Consider the following 24,437-nt stretch of genomic DNA (forward strand, 5'->3'; position numbering starts at 1 on the left):
CAAACATGGGTGGTGCACGCAGTAAAGAATCCCAGGTCCAAGGGAGACAATCAATATGAAATCGAAGAAAGAAACTGCAACACTCAAGATAATCCAAAGAAGTGTATTTTATTTATTCACCAAGCATAAAAACACTTGCAACATTTCAACCCATGAATGGGTCTTTATCAAGCATGATGATAAAGACCCATTCATGGGTTGAAACGTTGCAAGTGTTTTTATGCTTGGTGAATAAATCAAATACACTTCTTTGGATTATCTTGAGTGCTGCAGTTTTTCTTTCTTCGATTTTAGTAATGGATGCTGCCAATCAACCAGCAGCTATTACTAAAGCAGTAGTAATAAAGTTTAAAAAAATACAAGGACATAAAAAAAATATTTTATTGAAATAAAATAAGCACACAACCCTCGTTAACCCTTTTATTGGGAATAAAAAAACGCTGTCATCGAAGTAGTCCTCAAATCCGAAGTAGTCCAACATCCAAACCTGTAAGATAAAAACAAACACACAAAAAAAATTAGTAACACATAAAAAAGCAAAGCAATTATTATACTTACCTTTCCTGGGTCCATTTTAAGACCTTAGCGACACTCCTGGCTTCTAGTGCTGCATCATCGGGTTACTTAGAAGATCATGACCATGAGAAGAAGTTTCGGGGGGGGGGGCAAGATGGGCTTGTGCATCGGGGCCCATAAACCCTTAGCTACGCCCCTGATGGTGAATATGATGTTAACACTTGATGCTAACAATAAATATATATTATAGCAATAATAGATGAGGCAGCAAATCATAATGAAGTCATTATTATGGGGGACTTGAACTACTCTAATATAAACTGGGAGGCAGAAAGCTGCAGGTCCAACAAATAAAACAGGCTTTGACGATAATTAAAGACAATTACCTTTCACAACTGGTGCAAATTAACGCACCGAAGATTGTAGTACTTTCTATACAAATCACTATTCAGACCAGACCTGGAATATGTGTAGAATTTTTGGCACCCGTGTATAAGAAGGACATAGCTGAACTAGAACGGTTGCAAAGAAGGACGACAAAGGTAAATAAGGGAATGGGCAGTTTACAGTACCAAGAAAGGTTATTATAGTGGGGTTATTTAGTTTAGAAACAAAACGGTTTATGGGCAATGTAATTACAATGTACAAATATATATTTGGACAGTACAGAGATATTTCTAATGATCTTTTTTACACCTAGGCCTGTAACAAGGACAAGGGGGCATTCTCTATGTCTAGAGGAAAAAAAGGTTTCACCATCATCACAGACATGGATTCTTTACTGTGAGAGTAGTGAGACTATGGAACTCTCTGCCGCAGGGTGTTGTGATGGTTGATTCTCTGAACAAGTTCAAGAAGTGCCTTTGATGCCATTCTTCAAAATATAATATTACAAGTTATGAGTACTAGATTCTGGAGATGGGATGTTGATCCAGGGATTTGGAGTCGGGGAGGAATTTTTACCATAATGAGATAATTGGCATCCACCTCATGGGGGTTTTTGCCTTCCTCTGCATCCACAGGGTAGGATTATAGGTTGGACTTGATGGACCTGCGTCTTTTTTCAACCTTATCAACTATGTAACTATGTAACATGGTATTGTGAAAAATATAATCGATATGTGTACAAATAATGTGTGCATGTAAAAATAAATATTATACATATTTACATAACAAATTGCCATAAAAAGCCACACAAATTACATCTATACTCAAGTGTGAAAAAATTCTACGGAACAGTACATTAGATAATTAAATCAAACGTATAACAACATATGTGAATTTACAGAGTATCATCAAGACCCGTACAATGTGTTGATGGTAATTCCTACCTAAATGTACATAAAGTCCTGCTGTGCATACTTAAATAAACACTCCTGTTTTTATTTTTACACCCCCACATTTGGAAATGTAATGTAGTAAAATGTAAAGCTGTGTTTTGACTTACCTGTTGTTGTATTTTTAACGGGAAGTCAATTCATTCCGGGCTGCCGTGTGGTCACGTCATCTGTACTCTGACAACCCAAATCCTACTGCATCTGCTGTAGAAACCTGAGGTCAGTCTCCCATTGCAAGTCTATGAGACTCACATCGAGGCTCTCATAGACTTGCACGCTGTAGGATATAGGGACAGTGATGCCTGGCAGGGTTTAATAGAAGCGCAAAGATGGCAGACCTGGGGGCGTTCATTAGGCTCCCAGGCTGCCATGACAACAATTAGCACCCCACATTCACAATGGAGGGGGGTGGGACATCAGAGGTAGCCTCCCCACTCCTTTCTTAACGGCTTAGATGCCACAGTTGCTATTGACTGTGGCATCTAAGGGGTTAAATGAGCCAGATCCCATGAGCACGCTCCATGCTTCCTCTTGCCGTCTATGACGTAAGTGTATGTCAAATGTCGGCAACGGGTTAATATGCTTTTTTTTTTGCACTACTTTTTAGCTGTTTCAGTGAGTATAGCCCTAGATCTGTATTAGCATATACAACAGCATGAGTCAGGTGCATGGTGCTGGCACCCATGTGTGTATAGGTGTTCATATTTTTGGTCTTAAATACTTAAATATTAATAGATACTTTTAGTTATGTATTTTTTAAATGATTTGTCTTTTATAGGATTTTATCTTTTTTTTATTGATATTCATGAGCAGGTGTTTGTATATTTTTTTAGGTTGTTCCACCGTTATGTGTGAATTTTTTTAATTAGTTTTATTGAACATGTTGAAAACGGTATAAATATACATATTAACGTAATATCTTCAATGCACAAATTAAAAGATACAACAAAGCACAGATAATATAGATACTCTAGGTGCAATAGCAACATTTCAAAGATGTTTTCTTTTATAAACCAATATTAACCTAAGTAACAAAACCTGTTGCCTATGCCGCCGTATGATATATGCTCATATAGAAAACAATATATAACGATCAGGAAAATTAAATGTTATTGTGACATATCTCAAGAGGCTTGTCAAGGGTCTCCCACATCAATAGAGTCAGTAGTGTCTATCCAGAAGCCCCACATATTTTGGAACTTATCAGGACAACCCCCATGTGGATATACTAGATTTTCATAAGGTATAACAGTGTTTACCAATGTTTTCCATTGTGAAAGCGATGGTGGTCTGTTCGCCATCCAATGTATAGCTATCACTTTTCTGGCCAGAAATAAAGATTCCTTCAAGAATATGCATGTATAGTGTATCCATTGATCCTCATCTAAAATTCCCAGCAGTGCTATTTTAGGAGAAATAGGCATAGGGCTTGGCAGAAGGGATGTGAGAAAATTAAATACATGTGACCAAGAGGTAGAAATGTAAAGGCAATCCCATATAAGGTGGCAAAAATCTGCCTCCAAAAGATAACATCTATGACATGCCGAGGTGGGTATTCTGCCCATATTTTGTAGTCTGATAGGTGTTAAATAAGCCTGGTGTATAATATACAATTGAATCAGTTTATTATTAATCGCCGGAGAGACTGTCAGGTGAGAGCTTAAGGCATCAGTCCGATCTTCAGGAGTAAGATCGGGGATCTGTAATAACCACCTATCGTACACTGGTAGGGGTGTTGAGGACACTTTTTCTGATAACAAATGAGTGTATAATGCAGATATAAGACCTTTTGGTCCTTGTGATTTTAATATTCCTGTCAAGGGATACATAGATATAGCAATAGTATTTGGTGTTAATTGAGATTGGAAGGCGTGGTGGAGTTGGAAGTATCGGTACCATTGCAGATGGGGGAAACCGTGAATTTCCTGTAACTGAAGTAAAGTGAGAAATGATCCCTCCTAAATACATCTCCTACCAACGGCACTCCCAGATGCTGCCAAAACTGAGGGTCAGACACAGCTAGTAGGGACGTAAAGTGGGGTTATGCCACAAAGGTAAATCTGTAAGAGTATCTCTAAAACGTAATAGTCTTAGAAGTTCGCCACACCGCTAATGCAAAGGAAGTACCGCGGTCGACTGAGTAAATTGAGGGTATTCTAATTAGCTAATCAGACTATTACCAGCCACCAGGGAAGCCAAGTCCAATGAAGGTACATCTAGAAACCAGTCTCGTAAACCCTGCAACTGGCCCGCTAGCTAATTCAGGTATAGGTCCGATAATGCCATTCCGCCAGCTACTTTGGGACACTGTAAAGTAGCAAATTTAAGTTTAGATCTGGAAGTGCAACACACAAACGTAATGATAAGGAGTTTAATGAGCGAAAGTATGACTGCGGAATCGAAACCGGCATATGCTGTAATACGTGCAGACATTTGGGTTGAATGACCATCTTAGTGAGGTAAATGCGTCCTGCTACCGACAAAGGTAGTTTAGACCATAGCTTCAGCCTAGTTCCTATATGGGTCAAAAGTGGATCAATAGAGTTGGCCTTCATATCAGTGTGATTAAGGACCATAACAATTCCTAAATACGTAAATTTAGTGACTATGGCCAAGCCACATTGAGAGACTAAGGGATCTGGGATTGGATTATTGCCATATACATTATAGTCGATTGAGCCTCAACCCAGAAAATTGCGAAAAGGTATCAAGCAGGCGAACAGCGTGACCAAAAGACACATGAGGGTTGCACAGAAAAAGGACCATATCGTCAGTGTACAGGCCGACTACAGTAGTCCTTCCCTCCCACTGCACACCAGTTATCATAGCGGTGGATCTCAATCAAATAGCTATGGTTTCTATGGCAATAGCAAATAAAACCAGAGAAAGGGGGCATCCCCGTCTTGTACCTCGTGCAAGGGGAAAAGAGTCAGAGGGTATACCATTGACCACCACATTAGCCATAGGGAATTTATAGAGAATTTGGATCCATGATATAAAATTAGGACCGAAGCCAAAGTTAGAAAAAAGAGCCACTCGACAGACTCGAACGCCCTCATAGTGTCTAGCGAAGCGACATCCCATGGCATATTGTGCGTTCTACCTATCTGAATAAGTGTCTGCTTTTATGTTATACAGCAAATAGTATGCCTGATAAAGATCCCAGAGTAGGATTGAAATGTGTTGCCATTACATTCAAATAAAAGTATTCATTTGAAAGCACCTTGCGGTGTGGATTCCAATAATCTGATTCAGCAACATCCGATATTAAAGGACTATGCAGTTTTTTCCTACGATGAGAGAACTTTCATTTTTCTACCTGCTTGGAATGTGAGGCGGACAGAGGAACTCCGAACCGAAGCAGCAGCTATAACGACATATTTGAACCCGTTTCCAGAAAAACGCGTAATTTTCTACCTATAGTTGACACAATCTCTTCAGTTTCGTACTTCCATAGACATTTAAGGAAGAATTTGATTTACCAGATATTGCCCTATGAAGTGCCCCCTTTCTTTTTCTGCAGTTTAACTCAATTCTAAGCAATTATATTGTTCCCAGCTCATGGTTCCCCAGGGTCAGAAGATTCCTCCAAGTATGGTTCCCCAGGGTCAGAAGATTCCTCCAAGTATGGTTCCCCAGGGTCAGAAGATTCCTTGAAGTAGAACAAGCCTCCATTTCTTTTAGTAGGGTTTTAATCCTCTTCTTTACAAGCTTTAGAACAAAAGAGACAAAAAAATGTTTCACATAAGCAGTCAGTAATATCTATTTTAACATTTGTATCATAATTTATGGAATACCGTAGCTCTTATTATAAAGTATGAGAATATTAGATGTTACTGAGCAGTTCAGTGGCCAAATCAGAGCACAAGAGCACTAGCTAAGTGGATTTATACTGTTATTTAATTCAGAAGCCACATCTAATATTACTTTTATTTTATAGTACTTACATTATTTCTTAGCTATAGATATGAAACACCATCATCCTTTTTTAAACATGCTATGCAGAAGCTGAAGTATGTATTACAATGTTGTGCAAAAGTTGGGGCATGGTACTATATAATAAACACTGCAGCTGCTGAAGGACCACTTTTTTTTTAAGAGAAAGGGAGCAATTCATGTCCATTAACCTGTAGTTGACACTTTGCAAAGCGATCTCCAACAGATATTATTACTTCAAAGCATTTTCCCATCAGAGACATTTATGACATATCCACAGGATATGTCATAAATGTCATATAGATGCGGGTCCCACTCGGGGACCCGCACCTATCTCTAGAACGGGGTGCCCTAAACCCCATTCTACTGCTCTGTGTTGTAGCTGAATCGTGTGATTTCCGACCATGCTATACGGAAACAGTGTAGCTCGCTGAGCTGCGCTGTTTTCACAACTCTCATAGTAGTGAATGGCAGTTACGGAAGCAGTGTAGCATGCGAGCTATTCTGTTTCTGTAACTACCATTCAGTTTTAAGGGACTTACGGAAACAGCGGAGCTCAGCGAGCTACGCTGTTTCCTGTATTCATGGTCGGAAATCAGACGATTCAAGAACAAAAACAGAGCAGTAGAATGGAATTTAGGGGGCCCTGTTCTAGATATAGGTGCGGGTCCCAGAGGTGGGACCCACATCTATCTGACATTTATAACATATCATGTGGATATATCATAAATTTCTCTGATGGAAAAACCCATTTAACCCCTTAAAGACGAGGCCAATTTGAGTTTTTCCATTTTCGTTTTCTCCTCCCCGCCTTCCAAAAGCCATAACTTCTTTATTTCTTCGTCGACATAGCCATAAGAGGGCTTGTTTTTTGAGGGACAAGTTGTTGTTTTTCATACAACCATTAATTGTACCGCATAATGTACTGGGAAGCTGGAAAAAAATATTTGTGGGGTGAAATGGGCAAATAATAGCGATTCCGACAATTTTTTGGGGGTTTTGTTTTTACGCCGTCCATCAGGCAGTACAAACGACATATTCATCTTATTCTACAGGTTGATACGATTACAGCAATACCAAATTTCTATGTTCTGTTTTAAGTTTTTCCTCCATAACGGGCCTTCATGGAGGAAAATATAAGGTGTGTTTTTGTAGCGCTATTCATCTCTGTATACGGTAATTGTTACGTTCTGACAACAGAATATGTTTAAACAGATTTTTTTTTGAAGAAAACTTCTATTGACACGCTATCATAAACACCGCTAACAGAAAACACAAAAAGTTAAATGTTGAATAGTGCTAAAATATCAGGAACACAGAAATGCATTTTAATGGAGCTGTACATCAAGCAAAGAAATAATGCTTATTAGCCACCAATTAATTTATGGAATTCACAAATCTCCATCAAGTGGCATTTGTGTCTTAATGTGCATGTTTGTGTTTGCAGATAGTCTTTCAAGTATTTGTTGAGTGGCCTATGGACAGCTCTATCACTTACCTCTGCATTAACTGTCAAAATTACTTTTTCCTGAATTGCATTTTGACAGTTTTTGCAAGGCGTTCCTTCCTGTGTATAGCCTGTCTACCTACGCTACCACACCACTAGACACAGTAGAGTTCGACTCACAGGCAGTAGATGCTAAAAATATAATTTTGACAGAAGCATTTTTTTTATTGCTAAACCTAGAAAATCGATTTAGTGTGCCGTCAGCTTATTTTTGTCACATACCAGTAATTTCCTTAGCTTCCTTATATGTTCACTTCTGTATAATTTACTATATTTCTATCATCCACCATTACCTCAATGTCATCAATTATAGAAAATAGTATGCAATTGTACTGGTATGGAACTGTAAAATTGATTGATTATTTCATGTACTGTTCTTGGAACTCAATGATCTCATACGGCCTCTTGTGTGTATACATACTTAATATGCTAGCATTTATGGCAACTGCACCGATATTATAGAATTATTGAATGGGAGGGGAAGAGGGAAATAGTGTGTGGTTCTATAACTTATACATAAATGAAAAATAAAAACTTTATTGACACACAAATATATAATACTTTTTTAAAATGTGTCCAATGTGGATCAGTATGATTCTAAGTGTAGAAGACCCCCTTTACTACACTACCAGAAGGCAAAATTAGCCTTGTGAATGTTTCTATCAAACAGAGCCAATGCAATGGTCAGCATTGTCCCAATGTGTGCAACCACTATAAGTTGTCCTTATTATGTGGGTGCTATAGGGAAATGGCAACTGAATGGGCAAGATGCATGTCTCATGTTTATTTAAATCCCTAAATAGTACTGGTGACTGCCTACAATTGTCAAATTATTGGGACAAAATTGATGGTTGCTGGACCAAAAAGCTGGAAGTTCCCTGATCATGAGAACTATGTCAGCAGGGGACCAGTTGGTATCTGACTGGAATAAACAGTGTCGTTATTAGGACACCCTTCACGTCAATTGCGAGGCAGTGATTTATGGGTTATCCCCTCAAACTTGCACCACTGATCGCAGCATAGAAAGTGACGGGCTGCGGGACAATTGAGCTCCAGAGCTGATCTCAGTTACATGAGCCTCTCATGTGGCATTCAGCTCTGCACGTCAATTGCCAGGCAGTAAACTCGGGGTTACCTCCTCTCATCCGCACTGCTGGACGCAGCGGAGGGAGTGACAGGCGGCGGGACGATTGAGCTCCAGAACTGGTCTCAATTGCGTGAGCCGCTCTGGGGCATTGAGCTACTCGTAGCGTGTATTGCTATCTGTATTACACTGTCAGTGATGTTGAATCAGTCGACAGTGGGCACTGCCGAGTTGTCGCTTGCTCGCCCCGCTGATATGATAGTGGAGATAGCGAGGATGTGTTTCACAGGGGATAACCAGAGATAGATGCTGCTTTCTGGCTCTGTTGATTGCTAGAAGGACCCTAACATTTGGAACATTAAAACTGAGCACCCGGCGCGCGTTTCACCGGCATTTCCGGCATCTTCGAGGGGTGGCAATCGCCGGTTTGACAGCCCAATTTTGTATTGACAGCCTTAAGGACCAATAGGAATTTTATTGACAAATTCCAATGTTTCAGTGTGTGAGAACAAGGCCAGTTTCCTACAATGCTTTGTAGAGGTTCAATATTGAGACGACTAATTTTATATACAGTGAAGTGTCACTGAATTCACAGTTTATGACTCAAGCAAAAATAAAAGTATTGATGTAAGTATAAGAAATCATAATTCTAAACAAAAATAATCAAAAATAGTTTTAATCAATTAATAAGAAAGAAAGAAAAATCCTTGGATACCAGTACGTGAGGATATGAATTTTAGCATTGAAAATAGATTGATTAGGGTATATCTGTAGGAAAAGGGTGGGAAGAAAATCCACCCTATTCCTTTACATTGTGGCAACAAACAATTTTTTTTTGCCAGTATTTTTGGACCCGGGCTGCAGCTTTCCATGTGGATACGGTTAATGCTTTAAACCAGTGTTGTGCCTGTGCCTGCACAAATCCCCAAGGTGAGCATATTGCTCTTTATATTTCTATCATCTTCCCCTGGGTAATCTGCACTATGTGGCGCCGTGCTTTGTGTTTTTTTCTATTTTAGTTCTCTAGGGTATGTCTGTGTCTAATTGATTGGATTTAGTTTAAAAAAAGGGGCAAATATACAGGCAATGAGTTCTGAAACCGACACCTACCATCGCTTGTATACACTTTGTCCCTATATCAATTATCAATGACTAATAGACCCTAATCTACAGGGAGAGGACAATTAAATTTTTAAGTAATTGGATACTTTAAGTGAGGTATTTTGTGCTGCTACATTTTTACAAGAAACAGCCACAATTAAAACTCTCATTGAGGCCATGGGGATTGATAGAGGTCATCTGGAAGATCCATTGGCTCCCCCTCTTCAGGAGGGCTTCATCTAAATTACCTCCCCTGAAACCCAATTTGAATTGGCAAATTACCCAGCCTCCCAGACTTGTAATGTCTGACAATAGGAGTTGGATTATAAGGCATATTTTGGGCCTGGCATTCTCTCTCATTCTTGTCATAATTTGTGATAGAGCTGATATGTTCTCTGATTTGAATCCTCAATTCCCTTGTGGTTTTACACACATATCTCAGGCCACATGGGCATTCAAGGCAATAAATTAGTCCTTCTCATGCATCTGATATGTTCCCTAATAGTATATTTCTTACCAAAGCTGTCTGAGAACTCCTTAGTGATTCTAGGGATCTTTTCAAAACGCTGAAACATTTATTTTATGGTATATAATCCATTCCATTCATCTCTGCTGTACCTGCATTTCAAAACGCTGAAACGTTTATTTTATGGTACTCTGCTTTTCCTGTCTTCCTATATAGCCTAATGTTATCTCTAAATTTTGTCAAAGGGTTTGATCTTCGTTAAGTTTTATGATCATCCAGACCTGCTAGTTTGTTTGTTTATCTCTGCATAGCTTTTCACCTCATGTGTCTAGTTGATTTGATTAATAGCTGAACGAGCTTTATTAGGCCTAGATCTGAGCATCTACTCCCCTATAAATTTAGATGTAGCATATGGGGAAGGCACTCGTGCAGGGGGGCACGACATCAGAAGTCATCCCTGTGTAAGTGTCTGCAAAATCGTGCGGCCATGAATTAATACACCCTTTATGGCCGCACGATTTTGCAGGTTACAACAAGTTACCCCTATTCATTCTCTATGGCAGCACCGGAAAAAGCCGAACACTGCACTCGGCTATCTCCGGAACTCACATAGAGAATGAATGGAGCGGCAGTGCGCATGAGCGTGTAACCAGAATACCCCTTAACAAGGTATTTGACAGCCGCGCCTACATAGTGCTAGTGCGGTTGTTGGCCACATTGCGACCATGTCAGGGCTGCTACGTGTGGCCTTATCCTAATAATGCCTCATTTAAGCCCCGCACCATACTGTTGGGGTATGTGCCCACATAAAATCAAAAACGTCTGAAAATACGGAGCTATTTTCAAGGGAAAACAGCTCCTTATTTTCAGACATTTTTTAAGCCACTCGTGTTTTTCGCGGCGCTTTTTATGGCCGTTTTTGGAGCTGCTTTTCTATAGTCAATGAAAAACGGCTCCAAAAACGTCTCAAGAAGTGAGATGCACTTCTTTTTCGCTGGCATTTTTTTACGCGCTGTTTTTTGAAAATAAGGTGTCAAAAAACGCTCCGTCAGAACAGAACGTCGTATTTTCCATTGAAATCAATGGCAGATGTTTGTAGGCGTTCTGCCTCCGTTTTTTAAGGTGTTTTTCGAGGCATAAATGACCGAAATACGCCTGAATACACTACATGTGCACATACCCTGATACTGAATGATGTATGTAATGGTAGAGCAACCTCAAAACAAAAGCTTAACAAACGAGACAAAAACTGAGTCCTGTATCCTAGCTGTAAAGAAAATAGTTAGTAATGTGGTTCGTCTCAAAACTGCATGCAATAATAAACAAATATAAAATAAAAAAAACTGTGCAGTAATCAGCACTGCTTGTTAATAGTTACTTTTCAGTAGCCATACGAATTTTGCAGAAGGGTAATGTCCAGTACAATTCGGCCGCTTTTTTTCAGCTGCTTTCTCTAGCTTCAGTGTCTCTTTAAGAAGTGCTCGCTCTTCTTCAGCCAGCTCTATAATGCCTTGTTCACACGGCGTATATTCAACGTGTTTTGCCGCATTTTACATGCCAAAAAACCCGCTTTAAGCTTCCCATTGACCTAAATGAGAAAACGCATTGCAGTGCGTACGACACGTTCTTTTTACGCTCGCATGTTTAAAAACGCATCGTCTAAAAAAAGATGCAGCAAGTAAGTTCTTGGCGCGTAAAACATGCATAAAACGCGTCAAAAACGCACCTGATTCCCATAGTTAATGGGAGTCCTAATTACGCACCCAAAAACTTACCGAAAATGCACGCACATGTATATTGCATGTCATCAGGGGGTTAAAAAGATTCTTAGACATATGCCCAGTATACCCTAGAAGAAACCAATAGGGTAAAACCCAGGGTCGGGCAGATTCTTGGCGTGTTGCATGTTTTAACTTATATGCTTGTTTGTATCTTGCATTCTGTGAGTATTATTAAATTCTTGTAATTTGCGTAGTTGCTGCAGTGCTACTCCATGTCTGTCTTATTTTACAAACTATAGGCCTGTTGCTAGGATCGGGCCTATTGCTGATGACCTCCATCAGAGAAAACACAAAACACTACTTTTTGCCTCTGTTTGTGGACCTATATATGGCCGTTTGAGCGGTAAAGTAGTTATGTATTTCTTCAGGGGATACTATTATTTCTACAGGGGGCTGTATGTGGCACTATCTACAGGAAGCAATGTGTGTGTGGCGCTATCTACAGGAGGCACTGTGTGTGACATTATCGATAGTGGGGTGTGTGACACTATCTGCAGGGGGCACTGTGTGTGGCACTATCTACAGGGGGACAGTGTGTGACAATATCTACAGGATGCAATATGTGGGGCACTCTCTACAGGGGGCACTATGTGGGGCAGTCATTACAGGTGTTTTCATTTAGGGCCCCTAGACGTGACTTTGCTTGGGCCCAGATAAACGCCTGAGGGTAAGTACAAGGATACTTACTGCTGGGGCCCTGTATCTAAGCCTTTCATGTGTGATACTGTCTGCTGGGGCTATGTATCTAAGCCTATCATGTATAATACTGTCTACTAAGCTGCTGTATCTCAGCCTATTGTGTGATACGGTCTACTGAGCTGCTGTATCTAATCTTATCATGTGTGATACTGTTTGCTGAGCCATCTGTACCTAATCCTATAACGTGTGGTACTGTCTGCTGAGCAAAGGTATCTAAGCCTATAGTGTGATACTGTCTGCTAAGCTGCTGTATCTAATCTTATCATGTGTGATACTGTTTGCTGAGCCATGGTATCTAAGCCTATTGTGTGATACTATCTGCTGAGCTGCTGTATTTAGTTCTATCATGTATGATACTGTCTGCATAGACAATGTATCTAATTCTATCCAGTGGTGTAGCTATAGGGGTCGCAATCTTATAGATATGCTGTCTGATATAAAAATATATTATTTTTTGCGGGTAGTCTTGGGACCTGTGCCCCTGATATTTTATGGCCTTAGTGATAACCCTAGTATAATCATAGCTGCATCAGAGACAGTATTTTATATATGTATGTATATATATATATATATATATATATACAGTATATATATATACATATATATATATATATATATACACATATATATATATATATATATATATATATATATATATATGCATTTCATAATTGTAATATAGATGTGATCTTTGATTTATTTTTATGAATGATGAGGAAAACAGGAGCAATTGTTTTCGTCCACTTTGCATGCAGTACTATGTTTGAGGACAATAAAGTATCGCTCATTTTCATAGTTAAAGAGATATATAAAAGATGGTACCCCATAATAGTAATCATATATTTTTTAATCATAGATTGCTATATTCTTTTCTTATTACAGTTAAAGAGGCTCTGTCACCAGATTATAAGTGCCCTATCTCCTACCTTATCTGATAGACGCTGTAATGTAGATAACAACAGTGTTTTTTTATTTTGAAAAACGATAATTTTTTTAGCAAGTTATGAACAATTTTAGATTTATGCTAATTAGTTTCTTAATAGACAACTGGGCGTTTTTTAACTTTTGACCAAGTGGACGTTGTAAAGAGAAGTGTATAACGCTGACCAATCAGCATCATACACTCCTCTTCATTCATGCACAGCTTGTTTCACTGCACACACAGCATGATCTCGAGAGATCACGCTGTGCTGTGAGTAAGTCCCACAGAAACTTTACCGAAGTGTCGGGAGTGTGAATAGACATCGCATCCTGTCTGGAGGCGATGTCTATTCACTCTCAAGACACTTTGGTAATGTTACTGTGGGAGTATGTGATAGCACAGTGTGATCTTGCGGGATCACGCTCTGCATTGAAACGAGCTAAACATGAATGAAGAGAAGTGTATGACGCTGATTGGTCAGCGTCATACACTTCTCTTTACAACGCCCACTTGGTAAAAAAATGCCGAGTTGGGCATTAAGAAACGAATTAGCATAAATTCAAAATTGTTCATAACTTGCTCAAAAATTATAATTTTTCAAGAATAAAAACCACTGTTGTTATCTACATTACAGCGCCTATCAGATTAGGTAGGGGCTAGGGCACTTATAATCTGGTGACAGAGCCTCTTTAAAGAAACACCCCATGAATTATTTTTTCCTCGAATCTATTTTAAAATGTGGTGAAATGTTGTGTAATGTTGTGTATCAGCTTACCTGGTACTCTATTTTACCCATAGCCGTTCCTTTTCGGTCTGCCGGGGAGTCACAAGATCTTCATTCTGACCTCCTGAATCCTACAACATCTGCTGTAGAAACCAGAGGTCAAATTCTCAATGCAAGTCTATGAGACTCACATCAAGGCTCTCGTAGAATTGTATTGAGACACTGACTTCCGATCCCGACATCAGAAGCTGTAGAATTCCGACAGTCAGAGTGAAGATAACATGATGCAACAGTGATGCACAATATTACGCTATATTTCACCACTTGTTAAACAGGCTGTGGGGGTGTAAAGGATCTGCCAGGCACAGCTTCGGGGTTAACTTCCAGAGGTAATCAGTCTTCACCTGAGTCTATCTCTCTGAGACTGACTCCAGCTTCCACCACTCAGGCTGGCAGGCTTAGGAGTGGGAGAGCCTATCGCAGCCTGGCCAGACTCAGCCTTTCCTGTTCCTCCTTGCTTGTGATTCTTTCCGTGTGGTTTCCTGGCCCAGCTACAGCTCCTACTATTTGATCCTGCTCCATACTGACCCTGGCTTTCTGACTACTCTTCTGCTCTGCGTTTGGTACCTCGTGCTCTCCTGGTTTGACTTGGCTCGTTCACCACTCTGTTGCTCACGGTGTTGCCGTGGGCAACTGCCCCTTTCCCTTTGCTTTATATTCCCTTGTATGTTTGTCTCGTGCACTTACTGAGCGTAGGGACCGCCCCCCAGTTGTACCCCGTCGCCTAGGGCGGGTCGTTGCAAGTAGGCAGGAACAGAGTGGCGGGTAGATTAGGGCTCACTTGTCCGTTTCCCTACCCCTATCATTACATAATCACAAGCCCATATACCTAGTCTACCCTGGTCCCTGACACTACTATGGACCCCCTTGAGACCCTGGCTCAGCAACTGCAGGGTCTCTCCCTACAGGTCCAGGCCCTGGCTCAGAAGGTCAACCAGCCTGATGCTACCTTGGTAGTTCCCCTCACCTCAACTCCTGAACCCCACCTCAAGTTGCCCGACCGGTTCTCAGGGGACCGGAGGGCTTTTCTCTCCTTTCAGGAGAGTTGCAGGCTTTACTTTCGCTTAAAGCCCCACTCCTCAGGTTCTGAGAGCCAGCGAGTGTGTATAATTATGTCCCGGCTCCAGGACGGGCCCCAAGAATGGGCCTTCTCCTTGGCTCCTGACGCCCCTGAACTTTCCTCCGTTGATCTTTTCTTTTCTGCTCTCGGACTCATTTATGACGAGACTGACAAGACTGCCTTTGCCGAGAGTCAGCTGGTGACCTTACGTCAGGGTAAGAGACCTGTTGAGGAGTATTGTTCTGACTTTAGGAAGTGGTGCGTAGCTTCTTGGTGGAATGACCCTGCCTTAAAGTGCCAGTTTAGGTTGGGTCTGTCGAATGCCCTGAAAGACCTGCTAGTTGGCTATCCCTCTTCTGACTCCCTAGACCAGGTTATGGCTTTAGCGGTACGACTTGACCGACGTCTCAGGGAACGACAACGCGAACGTTTATGTGTTTTCTCCTCCGACTCCCCCATGATGCCTCCCGAGGTTCCGTTGCTTCGTTCTTCCCCGGAAGACTCAGAGATACCTATGCAACTCGGGGCCTTCGTGTCCCCCCAACAACGCAGAGATTTCCGAAGGAAGAATGGTCTCTGCTTCTACTGTGGGGATGACAAGCATCAAGTGAACAACTGTCCTAAGCGTAAGAATGCAGCCGGAGAACTTCCGCGCCTAAGTGATCATCGGGGAGGTCACTTGGGCGCACAGGTATTTCCCGTAAATATGAAATGTAATAAGATCTTGCTTCCCTTTCAGGTCTCTTTTGGTGGTAGGTCTGCTACCGGCAGTGCCTTCGTGGATTCAGGGTCTTCTGCTAATATCATGTCTGTGGAATTTGCTATGTCTCTTGCTATGCCTTTGATTGATTTGCCTAAACCTGTCCCGGTAGTGGGTATCGACTCCACTCCTCTAGCTAATGGTTATTTTACACAGCATACCCCTGTTTTTGAACTCCTTGTTGGCTCCATGCATTTGGAGCAGTGCTCTGTACTGTTGATGCAGGGATTATCGTCCGATTTTGTTTTAGGCCTTCCCTGGTTGCAGTTGCATAATCCCACTTTTGACTGGAATACTGGGGAGCTTACCAAATGGGGTAATGAATGTTTGACGTCATGTTTTTCTGTTAATTCTATTTCTCCCCCTGAGGAGGTGAACACGCTACCTGAGTTTGTTCGGGACTTCGCTGATGTTTTCTCTAAGGAGGCCTCCGAAGTGTTACCTCCTCATAGAGAATACGATTGCGCTATCGAATTGGTACCAGGAGCTAAGCTTCCTAAGGGTAGGATATTTAATCTTTCTTGTCCCGAACGTGAAGCCATGAGAGAGTATATCCCGGAATGCCTGGACAAGGGTTACATTCGCCCCTCTACTTCTTCGGTAGGTGCTGGCTTCTTCTTCGTAGGGAAGAAGGATGGTGGTCTTAGGCCATGCATTGACTACGGTAACCTGAATAAGGTCACTGTAAGGAACCAGTATCCCCTTCCTTTGATTCCTGATCTCTTTAATCAGGTTCAGGGGGCCCAATGGTTCTCTAAGTTTGATCTACGGGGGGCGTATAACCTTATCCGCATCAAAGAGGGGGATGAGTGGAAGACTGCGTTTAACACGCCCGAAGGTCATTTCGAATACCTCGTCATGCCCTTTGGGTTGTGTAATGCGCCGGCGGTCTTCCAGAATTTCATAAATGAGATTTTGTGAGATTACCTGGGGATATTTCTTGTAGTGTACCTTGATGACATACTGGTGTTTTCCAAGGACTGGCCCTCCCACATTGAGCATGTCAGGAAGGTGCTCCAGGTCCTTAGGGAAAACAAACTGTTTGCAAAAACCGAAAAATGTGTGTTTGGGGTACAGGAGATACCATTTTTGGGTCAAATCCTCACTCCTCATGAATTCCGCATGGACCCCGCCAAGGTTCAGGCTGTGGCGGAATGGGTCCAACCTGCCTCCCTGAAGGCGTTACAGTGTTTTTTGGGGTTCGCTAATTATTACAGGAGATTCATTGCTAACTTCTCTGTCATCGCTAAGCCTCTTACGGACCTCACTCGCAAAGGTGCTGATCTCCTCCACTGGTCTCCAGAGGCTGTCCAGGCTTTTGAGGTCCTTAAGAAGTGCTTTATCTCGGCCCCGGTGCTGGTTCAGCCCAACCAAATGGAGCCATTTATCGTGGAAGTTGACGCATCCGAGGTGGGAGTGGGGGCTGTCTTGTCCCAGGGTACCAGGTCCCTCACCCATCTCCGCCCCTGTGCCTACTTCTCCAGGAAGTTTTCGCCCACTGAGAGTAACTATGATATTGGCAACCGCGAACTCTTAGCCATTAAATGGGCATTTGAAGAGTGGCGCCACTTCCTGGAGGGGGCTAGGCACCAGGTTACGGTCCTTACCGACCACAAGAATCTGGTTTTCCTAGAATCTGCCCGGAGGCTAAACCCGAGACAAGCTCGATGGGCGCTATTTTTTACCAGATTCAACTTTTTGGTTACCTATAGGGCTGGGTCTAAAAATATTAAGGCCGATGCACTGTCGCGTAGCTTCATGGCCAGCCCTCCTTCGGAGGAAGATCCTGCTTGTATTTTGCCTCCCGGTATAATCATTTCTTCTATTGATTCTTATTTAGTCTCTGAAATTGCAGCTGATCAAGGTTCAGCTCCCAGGAACCTTCCTGAGGACAAGCTGTTTGTTCCCCTGCAATACCGGCTAAGGGTAATTAGGGAAAATCATGACTCCGCACTATCTGGTCATCCAGGCATCCTGGGTACCAAACACCTCATTGCCAGAAACTATTGGTGGCCTGGGTTGCCTAAAGACGTTAAGGCCTACGTCGCCGCTTGTGAGGTTTGTGCTAGATCCAAGACTCCCAGGTCCCGACCAGCGGGCTTACTACATTCGTTGCCCATTCCCCAGAGACCTTGGACACATATCTCCATGGATTTTATCACCGATTTGCCTCCATCCCAAGGCAAGTCGGTGGTGTGGGTGGTAGCAGACCGCTTCAGTAAGATGTGCCACTTTGTGCCCCTCAAGAAACTACCCAACGCCAAGACGTTAGCTACCTTGTTTGTCAAACACATCCTCCGTCTCCATGGGGTCCCTGTCAATATTGTTTTGGACAGAGGGGTACAATTTGTTTCTTTGTTTTGGAGAGCCTTCTGTAAGAAGTTGGAGATTGATCTGTCCTTCTCCTCTGCTTTCCATCCTGAAACCAATGGCCAAACTGAGAGGACTAATCAATCTCTAGAACAATATTTAAGGTATTTTATCTCTGACTGTCAATATGATTGGGTCTCATTCATTCCCCTCGCTGAATTTTCCCTTAATAACCGGGTCAGTAACTCGTCAGGGGTCTCCCCCTCTTTCTGTAATTTTGGGTTTAATCCACGGTTCTCCTCCGTTTCACCTGGTAGTTCCAACAATCCCGAGGTAGAGGTCGTTCATCGGGAACTGTGCACAGTCTGGGCCCAGGTTCAGAAGAACCTAGAGGCATCCCAGAGCGTACAAAAAACTCAGGCTGATAGAAAACGTTCTGCTAACCCCTTGTTTATGGTCGGGGATCTGGTGTGGTTATCATCTAGGAACTTGCGTCTTAAGGTCCCGTCCAAGAAGTTTGCTCCCCGATTTATTGGGCCGTATAAGGTAATTGAAGTCCTCAATCCTGTCTCCTTCCGGCTGGAGTTACCCCCATCTTTTCGTATACACGACGTGTTTCATGCCTCCCTCCTTAAACGCTGCTCCCCATCCTTGGCTCCCTCGAGGAAACCTCCTGTTCCCGTTCTCACCCCTGAGGGGATGGAATTCGAGGTGGCCAAGATTGTGGACAGCAAGATGGTCCAAGGCTCCCTCCAGTACCTGGTCCATTGGAGAGGATACAAGCCTGAGGAGAGGACTTGGGTACCCGCCCGGGATGTTCACGCTGGGGTATTGGTCAGGAAGTTCCACTTTCGTTTCCCCAGTAAACCAGGTCCACTTAGAAAGGGTCCGGTGGCCCCTCATAAAAGGGGGGGTACTGTAAAGGATCTGCCAGGCACAGCTTCGGGGTTAACTTCTAGAGGTAATCAGTCTTCACCTGAGTCTATCTCTCTGAGACTGACTCCAGCTTCCACCACTCAGGCTGGCAGGCTTAGGAGTGGGAGAGCCTATCGCAGCCTGGCCAGACTCAGCTAGCTCCTGCCCTCTGTCTATTTATACCTGCCTTTCCTGTTCCTCCTTGCTTGTGATTCTATCCGTGTGGTTTCCTGGCCCAGCTACAGCTCCTACTATTTGAACCTGCTCCATACTGACCCTGGCTTTCTGACTACTCTTCTGCTCTGCGTTTGGTACCTCGTGCTCTCCTGGTTTGACTTGGCTCGTTCACCACTCTGTTGCTCACGGTGTTGCCGTGGGCAACTGCCCCTTTCCCTTTGCTTTATATTCCCTTGTATGTTTGTCTCGTGCACTTACTGAGCGTAGGGACCGCCCCCCAGATGTACCCCGTCGCCTAGGGCGGGTCGTTGCAAGTAGGCAGGAACAGAGTGGCGGGTAGATTAGGGCTCACTTGTCCGTTTCCCTACCCCTATCATTACAGGGGGGTTAATAATTTACTGGAGTGCTTCTTTAAATTACTTTCTGTGTAAAAAAGTCTATTTCTTGATTTTATATTTTATATTTACCAGTGTAGCTCTTAAATTAATGTATGTTATGCTCTACAGAACATTGAATATAAATTTTGAACAAATATTATATTTTTATATTTTTCATGTCTAATAAAATATAGATCAGTGTGTGAGATCAAGGAAGTAAAACTTCCTAAAGCAATGAAATAATGAGTGCTGTAAATAACAGTATTTGAACAGAATGCCTTGATATAGACATACTATGTACAATTACTACCACAAATTTTTCTTGGTTCAACACCCACATTATCAGATTGTACTACTTAGAGCGACCACCAAAAAACTTATAGTATGTTTACTTTTCAACACAATTTTATGTATAAATATAATCTACATAAAAGTTAAGCGTGCATATTGTATGTTAGAGCCTCACTGAGGGACAATACATAGCTACATGCACTTACTGCTATATACCTGTGCTGTACTGATATCTACCTGTATTTTTCTCTACCTGTACTGCATCTAATTTACTACTCTTTACCTGTACTGCATGCACAGTACTGCCCTCTACCTGTACAACATGTACTGTACTGCCCTCTACCTGTGCTACACATACTGTACTGTCCTCTACCTGTACAACATGTACTGTACTGCCCTCTACCTGTACTACATGTACTGTACTGCCCCCTACCTGTACTACATGTACTGTACTGCCCTCTACTTTTACTACATGTGCTGTACTGCTCTCTACATGTACTACATGTACTCTACTGCTTTTTACCTGTACTACATGCACAGTACTGCCCTCTACATGTACTATATGTATTGTACTACCCTCTATCTGTACTACATATATTGTGTTTTACTGCCTTCTACCTGTACTACGTGTACAGTACTGATCTGTACCTGTACTATATGCACTGTACTGCCCTCTACCTGTACTATATGGACTGTACTGCTCTCTACCTGTACTACATGTACAGTACTGCCCTCTACTTGCACTACATGTACTGTACTGCTCTCTACCTGCACTACATATACAGTACTGCCCTCTACTTGCACTACATGAACTGTACTGCTCTTTACCTTTACCGCATGTACAGTACTGCCCTCTACCTGTACTACATGTACTGTACTTTCCTCTACCTGTACTACATGTACTGTACTGATTTCTACCTATGCTACAAGTAATTTACTGCTCTCTACCTGTACTACATGTACTCTACTACTCTCTACCTGTACTACATGTACTGTACTGTTTTCTACCTTTACTACATGTACCGTACTGATCTCCACCAGTGCTACATGTACTGTGCTGCTATCTACCTGTACTACTTGTACTGTACTGTTCTGTACCTGTGCTACATGTACTGTACTGCTCTCTACCTGTATTGCATGTACTGTACTGCTCTCTACCTGTACTACATGCACAGTACCACTCTCTATCGGTACTACATGTACTGCACTGCTCTCTACCTGTACTACATGTACTCTACCTGTACTACATGTACTGTACTGCTCTCTACCTGTACTACATGTACTCTACCTATACTACATGTACTGTACTGCTCCCTACCTGTACTACATGTACTGTACTGCCCTCTACCTGTACTACATGTACTGTACTGCACTCTACCTGTATTACATGTACTCTACCTATACTACATGTACTGTACTGCTCCCTACCTGTACTACATGTACTGTACTGCCCTCTACCTGTACTACATGTACTGTACTGCTCTCTACCTGTACTACATGTACTCTACCTATACTACATGTACTGTACTGCTCCCTACCTGTACTACATGTACTGTACTGCCCTCTACCTGTACTACATGTACTGTACTGCTCTCTACCTGTACTACATGTACTCTACCTATACTACATGTACTGTACTGCTCCCTACCTGTACTACATGTACTGTACTGCCCTCTACCTGTACTACATGTACTGTACTGCACTCTACCTGTATTACATGTACTCTACCTATACTAAATGTACTGTACTGCTCCCTACCTGTACTACATGTACTGTACTGCCCTCTACCTGTACTACATGTACTGTACTGCACTCTACATGTACTACATGTACTTTACTGCCCTCTACCTGTACTACATATACTGCACAGCTCTTTACCTGTACTACATGCACTGTACTGCTCTCTGTCTGTACTGTACTGTACTGTACTGCTATCTACTTGAATTACATGTTCTGTACTGCTATATACATTTACTTTTTGTATTGTACTTCTCTCTCCCTGTGCCAGGACATGCTGCTCCTTTGGATAACAAGTGAGGAGGACTCTATTTTATTTCTACTGTACACTGTGTGTACTATATGGGACGCTGAAGAAGATTCTCTTTCCTCTTAATAGAAAGTGACTTACTGGCTGTAGCATCTATGACTGCGGCCTGTCGGGATTACTCACCCCCCGACAGCCGCAGGCATGTATCTGCAAGCACTGACCTGCATCTCCTCCCCAGGAGACGCCAGCGCTCACTTCCGCTCCGGTCCGCTGTGTCCCGTAGGGTGCGTGCGCACGCTCGTGCCCGTGCTTAGAGGGCCAGCGCACGCACATGGGAATTATCTTTATTAGCCCATGATCACCCTGAACTATAAGAAGGGCCCTGCCCCTTTGCTCATTGCCTGAGCGTTGTGTTTTCATATGTTAGTCTTGCAAATGGTCCCTTAGTGTTATCCTGTTCCCGTTGTTCCTGTGCCCTGCTACCTGTACCCTGTATCCCGTGCTATTTGTTCCTGTGCCTTAAACCTGTTGGAGTCGTATTGTGCCACCAGTTCCGCCTGCTGTGTTACACCATGTCTGGTGTCTGCTGTCAAGGTCCCATCTGTGCCTAGCCGTTGCTACTGTCTGAACCAATACAGGTACCCTTGTGCTTGGACTATTTATAAATTGACTTAGTACTCTGTTTGCCAGATGCTATCCCACTACGGCGGTACGGCCTAGTGGGTCCACATAACCACAGATCGTGACACTAGCTTCTAGCAGCCCATTCTGAATTTTATATTTAAGGACTTACTCTGTATCTATTATCTGCCTATTTTTCTTTATTCTTCTATTTCTTATTTTTAGTTAACATTTTGTGGACTTCAAACCCATTCTAGATTTGTGCTTAGGAGCTATGGTCTCAGGTTACAATATTTTCAGTAGTCGTCCTGGAGCAAATTCATATTGTAATTTGAGAGACCACTGTAATACAACTAATTATTATATACAACATTAACATGGTTCTTTCCAAAAGATGAATAAATTAGCAAAACATGTTTATATTTAGATAAGATAATATATTTATGCGTATATTATACATATGTATATTATACATGTATTAGCTCTGACTATCTAAACTTTCAACATCTCTCTTTATTTTCCTGTACAATTTTCCAATAATTCATAAGTTTGCTTGGATTCATAAAATGAGAGGTGATAATTCTGTTATAGACACATGGATCAAATGAAACATAGAAATTATTAAACAAATCATTTCTAGGAGGGTATGTTATCTTAATACCTTCCCTATCAAGGCAGATTCCTACAAACACATCTTCTAGATAAATATATTCTATTTTAAACGATGCCCTTAAAATCTTTGGTGCTACATCCCCAGAGAATACATAACCAGTTCCTGAGCAAAAGCTAGGATAAAATTCACCTGGATAAATAGAATAAGGCATGTACCATTTTATGTTTCTGACTGGTTGATTTTTTTCCATTAAATGTCCTGTAAAATAGTTTGGTTTTTGAGATTGGTCTTGACCCAATAGATCTAATAAGCGCTCAGTGTTAACAAACATGTCACTATTAGTCTTCATAACATATTTAGCGGTAGGGCAGTAGGTAGAGACCCATTCTATCCCCATTAATGCTTTAATGGTCAAGTTTTTGTATGTATCCTGAAAATCTTTTTGGATGATATCATGGTACTTCTCACTCTCCTCTAAGATAGAATTAGGTTCCTCCTTGCTGTCTTTACCCAATAGAAATAAACACTTTATGGATGTTCCATTTTTCAAAGTCTCGTTTCCAAATGTGGTCCTTATGGCTATGCGGTTTTCAACTTCACTGGCAATTGTGAATATTAAAAATATTAAGAAGGGGCTTTCATCCTTGCATTTATTTGGCTCATTTATGATGTATGAAAAGGACTCTATATTTATATATCCCAAAGATGAGGCTGAGGGGGTAGACGGTATTTCATGGAGTGCATCTTCAATCAACTGAAATCCGTTTTCACTATTTTCTAAAGTTCCATTATTGCTTAAAGAAAACGTTTTGCCTCTAACATTTTCTAGATAACTTAAATGTTTTTCCTGGTAAAATTGATATGCGACAAACACGCTACCGAGCAGAAATATGGCAATTAGTACCATAACAGAAATTAATAATAGCTTTTAATGCAACACCATTGTAAATGATAGACGTTCAACGTGAAGAAAAATACAGATATTCTGTGCAGATGGAAATGTTCATACAACGCTAATATTTTCTCTTCACCTAGAAAAAGTATAATAAAAATATGTCAGAACAGAGGAGCGTCTTTGCCAGTTATTCCATGTGTCTGATTTGTAGCATATTGTGATAAACTAAATATCATTTTTTAAACGTATATGTTTTTTTCTGTCAATCTCCTCCACCACGATTATTACAGTAGCTTCA

The 24,437-nt window shown here is 41.7% G+C and overlaps 1 pseudogene; it reads right to left on the reverse strand.

Annotated features, from left to right (window-relative positions):
- Positions 1–23,131: 23,131 nt before the first annotated feature.
- Positions 23,132–24,187, reverse strand: LOC142657200 (beta-1,3-galactosyltransferase 2-like; annotated as a pseudogene).
- Between the last annotated feature and the right edge of the window lie 250 nt (positions 24,188–24,437).

The sequence above is a fragment of the Rhinoderma darwinii genome, chromosome 7, assembly GCF_050947455.1.
Source record: "Rhinoderma darwinii isolate aRhiDar2 chromosome 7, aRhiDar2.hap1, whole genome shotgun sequence".
Lineage (NCBI taxonomy): Eukaryota > Metazoa > Chordata > Amphibia > Anura > Rhinodermatidae > Rhinoderma > Rhinoderma darwinii.